Source organism: Acanthochromis polyacanthus, chromosome 6 (genome assembly GCF_021347895.1).
Source record: "Acanthochromis polyacanthus isolate Apoly-LR-REF ecotype Palm Island chromosome 6, KAUST_Apoly_ChrSc, whole genome shotgun sequence".
Lineage (NCBI taxonomy): Eukaryota > Metazoa > Chordata > Actinopteri > Pomacentridae > Acanthochromis > Acanthochromis polyacanthus.
In genome coordinates this window covers 15,052,757-15,059,787 of record NC_067118.1, presented here as the reverse complement: position 1 = coordinate 15,059,787, position 7,031 = coordinate 15,052,757, and the positions used below count along the sequence as shown (strand labels likewise).

At 34.9% G+C, this 7,031-nt stretch overlaps 1 long non-coding RNA gene across 1 annotated transcript; it reads left to right on the top strand.

Annotated features, from left to right (window-relative positions):
- Nucleotides 1–5,974: 5,974 nt before the first annotated feature.
- On the top strand, nt 5,975–6,724 carry LOC127534381 (uncharacterized). Its single transcript, XR_007942492.1, has 2 exons — nt 5,975–6,114; nt 6,271–6,724. It is a non-coding gene; the product is annotated as an uncharacterized LOC127534381 (long non-coding RNA).
- Nucleotides 6,725–7,031: the final 307 nt, after the last annotated feature.

The window sequence follows — 7,031 nt, the reverse complement described above, 5'->3', positions numbered from 1 at the left end:
TCAATGCCGTCCTCACTTCATCCTTACTAATCTTTGCTACTTCCTGGTCCACAACAGTCACCTCTTCTATTCTTCATTCTCTCTCATTTTCCTCATTCATCAACTCTTCAAAGTACTCTTTCCATCTTCCCATCAAACTATTGGCACCTGTCAACACACTTCCATCCTTATCCTTTATCACCCTAACCTGCTGCACGTCCTTCCCATCACTGTCTCTCTGCCTTGCCAACCTTTACAGGTCAGTCTCTCCCTCCTTACTGTCCAACCTAGAATACAAGTCATCGTAAGCCCCTTGTTTGGCCTTTGCCACCTCTACTTTCACCTTACGCTGCAACTCCCTGTATTGCTGTCTACTCTCTTCAGTCGTCTCAGTGTCCCACTTCTTCTTAGCTAACCTCTTTCTCTGAATCCACTCCTGCACCTCCTCATTCCACCACCAAGTCTCCTTATCTCCTTTCCTTCCAGATGACACACCAAGTACTCTCCGACCTGTCTCCCTGATCACATTTGCTGGAGTTGTCCAGTCATCTGGAAGCACCTCCTGACCATCCAAAGCCTGCCTCAACTCTTTCCTGAAAGTCAGATGATAGATGATGCATACAAAGTACAAGCCAACATTGAAATTGATTCATATGTTTACTGTTATGGTGACTGTTGTGACTGTTGACTCGAGACAGCTCGAGAGACTCCAATTTGGCAAGGCTTTGAGCCCTGTCGGCATCAACCCCAGGATTCTCAAAACTTGTGCCAGCCAGCTGTCTCCAGTCCTGTGTCACCTCTTCAACCTAAACCTGGACCAGGAGAAAGGACAAATGCTGTGGAAGACCTCCTGCCTAGTCCTGGTGCCCAAGAAGTCATCTCCATCGGACCTACCCACCGAGCATTTTTCGGTCTAAATGACGTCTAAATGTTCCTTAGACGTCTAGTCTAAAATTGGTCTATCAGAGGTCTAAAAGTGAAAGTTTTTTAGAGGTCTAAATTTAGACGTCTAAATTTTAGATGTTTATCTGACGTTCATGCTTATACCGAATATAAACCCAGGTATACACTTAGATGTTCATTAGACGTCTAGTAGCGGGCTAGTCTAAATTTAGACGTCTAAAAAAACTTTCATTTTTAGACCTCTTGTAGACCAATTTTAGGCATAAATCCTAAATTTAGACGTTTAAAAAACTTTCATTTTTAGACCTCTGGTATACCTATTTTAGACTAGACGTCTATTAAATGTCTGTTAGACCTAAAAAAAAAAAGTCAGTGGTTTACTATCAATACTGTAATACACTGACAATCATTAATGCATATTTTCCCAAAATTCTAATAAATTAATAAGAATTTGTCAATTTATAAAAAATATTCACAATAAAAATTTAACTAGCAAAAAAATGTACTGTAGACCAAAATCTCTCACAAAAACAAAAACAAAAAGCCTAAATGAGAAATTACCTGCAATTCTTACCTTGATGTACTCTAAGGATGTCCCGACTATTTCGCCAATATGTCTCTTTCTGGACCTTTCACAATACATTTTTAATCTAATGTCATGCTTTTTCATAATTTGACAATAATCTATATTTGTCATCAGTAGACTGTAATTGCAATTACAGTACTTTATTCATTCAGAATACAACCATTACAATCATGGACTTGGCATAATTTTTCTTTAATGTTACACAAATAGAACATAAATTTAAACATGGAACTTTGGAAAAATTAAAACAATTCAAAATAAACTGAACAAAATATTACACAGTATAAAAGTGGAAAAATGTAAAAAAAAAAAAAAAAAAAAAAAACTATAAATACTTTAAACAACCTTATAAAAATACAGATCTGTGGGGGTTCATTATATCTGTAAAAAAATAATTAAAAGAACTTGGAATCAAGCAAATATGTAAAGTCTTATAAAAAAATTTTAAATCATGATTTCTGTCTTTCTATCTTTTAGTTTTATTTGTCCTGTCTGGTGATGAAATCTTGATTATACCCATTGACTTCTTTCATTTTTTAAAAAAAATCTCTGACATCACCCTCTGTGCAGCTTGTCCCTTATGTCTGAGACTCTAGTGCCTCATGAACAGCCTGCAAATGAAAAGTGCCTTCAGTCAATGGAAGTTCAAAAGCAAAAGCAGCCCACTCTCTGTGAAGTGGAAATCCACTGGAGGGCTAATCCGTGCCTTCTCCATACCAATAGAAAGAGACTGAGAAAAGAGCATAGGACTAACAGAAGATAGAGGAGAGATGGTGTATTAGCTTTTCACCAAGACAGGAGGAGAATAAACAGCAAGGAAGCTCACAGACAGGAAAAGTCAGTGAATATATATATATATATATATATATATATATATATGGCATGCCGTTTAGGAAATTATATATATATATAATGAAAGTCGATATATATATATAATGAAACTTGATATATATATATAATGAAAGTCGATATATATATAATGAAACTTGATATATATATATATATAGTGAAACTTGATATATATATATATAATGAAACTTGATATATATAATGAAAGTTGATATATATATATAATGAAAGTCGGAATATATGGAATGAAAGTCGGAATATAGAATGTTCAGATTTTCATTCCATCTATTCAAAGTTTCATTCCATATATTCAGACTTTTTCCTACTGAGCCCTGGAAGGACATGGCAAACAAAAACAGGAACCTTATAGGACATTTGCTCTTCAGATGAGCTCTTCTGTGATTATCTATCTGTCTTCATGGTTGTCACAGAGAACGGCGACTACGTTTGAGAAAACAGGTAATTTTTAGAGATGTTTTGATTCTGAACACTGAACGTGTTAGCATTAGCTTAGCTACTTAGCTTCGACTACATTTGCATCCCTACATAGCTTGCACCATATGTTGATGATAATATCTATGTTTATCTTTATAGCTGGTCTTAAGGCTAATTACGAGGCAGAGGTCAGCTGCTGCCTGGACACATCCATGATCATGCCACTGGTGGGACACAATTGTACTGGATTTCAGCTGAAGGCTGCTGTTCTGTCCAAACTGAGACATTTTTATTGTGACATACCCTCCACTGTTGTTAGCTTTTGATTCAATAAAATTTTTTGAAATGAGGAAATCACTATTGCATGTTTCTAGTTAAATATCCTATTTTTATGATATATCACTACAGCATGCACTTTTTATATTTTCCATCAATTTCACCCAAAAGTTGAATAACTATTTGTGAGCAGTGTATGTAGACACATAATAGAAGCACATTTCAATAATATATCTGCTGCAGTAGTGCAGTTTATCTACCTAGATTGGTGTAACAGTAAAAAAACAACATATGCTACTGATGTTTCTGACTAAAATCTGCTTGAAAAGCACAACTGCTTATCTGTCAAAATGTGTGTAACAAAAGTGTGCACTGAACACTGAATAAAGTCTCTGTAGATTATAGACAAAATTTGCATCTCTCATCACAAATTTCTGTTTATTCACCCGAAGTGCATGAGTAAAATACAAAACAGGTGAAGTTAAATAACTAAAAATTAAAGGAATTTACAAAAAAAGATTTATTTTCTAGAAAAGGCAGTCGTCAACAATGCAGTTTAATTCTGGGACAGTTGCTCCAGCACCGACACCATGCGTCCCATCAGTGCAACCAAGGTTTTCATTCATCTTCTGGATGTTCTGGAGCATGGCAGAGGTCACGTCTTGGTGTCTTCCGATCTGTTCCAAGAACCGTTCCTCTGACCTCTCCAGATACTGCAGAGGATCCACAGCAGCTTCCTGGTTCCCTTTTCCTGCATAAAAGCACCAAAAAGTACTAGTTGTCAGTAATTATTTTCTATTTTCATAAACACAGTTAACTTAAAGTAAATGTTCTATTTTGTGATTTTAGGATGGGTCAAAAGATAACATACTGATCATGTTGATGTCTGTATACAGTCATGGCCATAAGTTTGGACACAGCATGATTTCCTACGTCTGTTTTGATGTCTATGACAGAACATAACTAATATTTTTTGACAGCACCAGTTTAATTAGTCAACAAATCAACAAGGAATATAATATGATCAATAAATTCCAACAACTGGAACAACTTTGTTCCCAAAACATAATATTAGAAGAAAATAACAAAAAAATGCAGTACTTTCACAACCGAATTTGGTAAGAAAAACAAAATGACACCAAACTCTTTAGATGTTTTTTTAAAATATGAAACTTAATATAGTTCTCAGGAGTTGTGTACTGTATTGTAAGTGACAATTTTGTAGTATTTTCTAAGATTCACAAGCGTCATGGTACTTGTGTCCAAACTTATGGCCATGGCTGTAGTCTAATCAGATCTTACTTGATTTGGTCTGTTGAAAGGAGGACGGCGTGGAGGAGCTGCAGGATGGGACCAGCGAGCTGCAGACTCGTGCTCCTGGTAACTGGACCTCATCATCCAAGGCCGACAACTAAATAAAATGAACAAGACATGCTGTTAATAGCATCTGTAATACAAATGATTTTCTCCATTAACTGATTAATTATTGCTTTGTCCATACAATGTTAGAAAGTGTTACAAATAATACCTGTAATAATTTCCAACAGTGATAAATGCCTTGTTTTATTTTACAACAGAAAAACACCAAAAGCATCTGTGTATAAGAAATCAGTGCATTGGATTTCCACATCTGCAAAGTGGAAAATCACACAACAATCAGCATTTTACCTTGAAATTATGAAAATAGCTGCAGATTACCAGTACTCTTTATTTCATTGTGTTAACTTGATCATTTGAATCAGTTTTTTAGACTTGTATTACTGATACGAAACATAATCAACACATAAATTAAAATGTGTTCGCAAAGAGTTCACTGGTTCTTCAAGGAAAATTTCAATGATAACCATATAGTTCAGTAATATGATGAATGGGTCATTGTGTAACAGCGTGGGAGGTTCTGAATACAGGTCTTGGACTGAAATATTGCTGCTGCTTTCCTCCGGTTTTATAAGGAGTTGTTTCATAGCTTGTTAGCTTACCAGCGGCTAACTGGCTGGCAAACAATAGTTCAACGCCAACCTCTGATCACTGATCCGGTGTCTGGACCAGGCAAGCTGACGGAACGTTCATAATACTGATGTGGGACTGTTGCAGCTAGCATATTCATAGCAGGCTAACAGCAGGATGTTGGAGAAATAAAACTTACCATTATCAGGATCGCTGGTCTGCATTGCAGACTCGTAGTGCATCGCACTGCTTGAATGTCTGCGTATTTCAGGCCCATTTCAAAATAAAACTCAATAAAACTCTCGTCCGGGTCAGTGTCCTCCATTGTCGCTTCGCAATACCGACATGTCCCTTCCGGGGCTCGGTAGGAAAAAAAGATTTGATATATATATAATGAAAGTTGATATATATATAATGAGAGTCGATATATATGGCATGCCGTTTAGGAAATTATATATATAATGAAAGTCGATATATATATAATGAAACTTGATATATATATAATGAAAGTTGATATATATATAATGAAAGTCGATATATATATAATGAAACTTGATATATATATATAATGAAAGTCGATATATATATAATGAAACTTGATATATATATAATGAAAGTCGATATATATATAATGAAACTTGATATATATATAATGAAACTTGATATATATATAATGAAAGTCGATATATATATAATGAAACTTGATATATATATATAATGAAACTTGATATATATATAATGAAAGTCGATATATATATAATGAAACTTGATATATATATAATGAAACTTGATATATATATAATGAAAGTCGATATATATATAATGAAACTTGATATATATATAATGAAACTTGATATATATATAATGAAACTTGATATATATATAATGAAAGTTGATATATATATAATGAAAGTTGAGATATATATATAATGAAAGTCGGAATATAGAATGTTCAGATTTTCATTCCATCTATTCAAAGTTTCATTCCATATATTCAGACTTTTTCCTACTGAGCCCTGGAAGGACATGGCAAACAAAAACAGGAACCTTATTGGACATTTGCTCTTCAGATGAGCTCTTCTGTGATTATCTGTCTTCATGGTTGTCACAGGGAACGGCGACTACGTTTGAGAAAACAGGTAATTTTTAGAGATGTTTTGATTCTGAACACTGAACGTGTTAGCATTAGCTTAGCTACTTAGCTTCGACTACATTTGCATCCCTACATAGCTTAAAGGTTAAACACATGCACCATATGTTGATGATAATGATAATATCTATGTTTATCTTTATAGCTGGTCTTAAGGCTAATTACGAGGCAGAGGTCAGCTGCTGCCTGGACACATCCATGATCACGCCACTGGTGGGACACAATTGTACTGGATTTCAGCTGAAGGCTGCTGTTCTGTCCAAACTGAGACATTTTTATTGTGACATACCCTCCACTGTTGTTAGCTTTTGATTCAATAAATTTTTTTGAGATGAGGAAATCACTATTGCATGTTTCTAGTTAAATACCCTATTTTTATGATATATCACTAAAGCATGCACTTTTTATATTTTCCATCAATTTCACCCAAAAGTTGAATAACTATTTGTGAGCAGTGTATGTAGACACATAATAGAAGCACATTTCAATAATATGTCTGCTGCAGTAGTGCAGTTTATCTACCTAGATTGGTGTAACAGTAAAAAAAAACATATGCTACTGATGTTTCTGACTAAAATCTGCTTGAAAAGCACAACTGCTTATCTGTCAAAATGTGTGTAACAAAAGTGTGCACTGAACACTGAATAAAGTCTCTGTAGATTATAGACAAAATTTGCATCTCTCATCACAAATTTCTGTTTATTCACCCAAAGTGCATGAGTAAAATACAAAACAGGTGAAGTACTAAAAAAGATTTATTTTCTAGAAAAGCCAATAGTCAACAATGCAGTTTAATTCTGGGACAGTTGCTCCAGCACCGACGCCATGCGTCCCATCAGTGCAACCAAGGTTTTCATTCATCTTCTGGATGTTCTGGAGAATGGCAGAGGTCACGTCTTGGTGTCT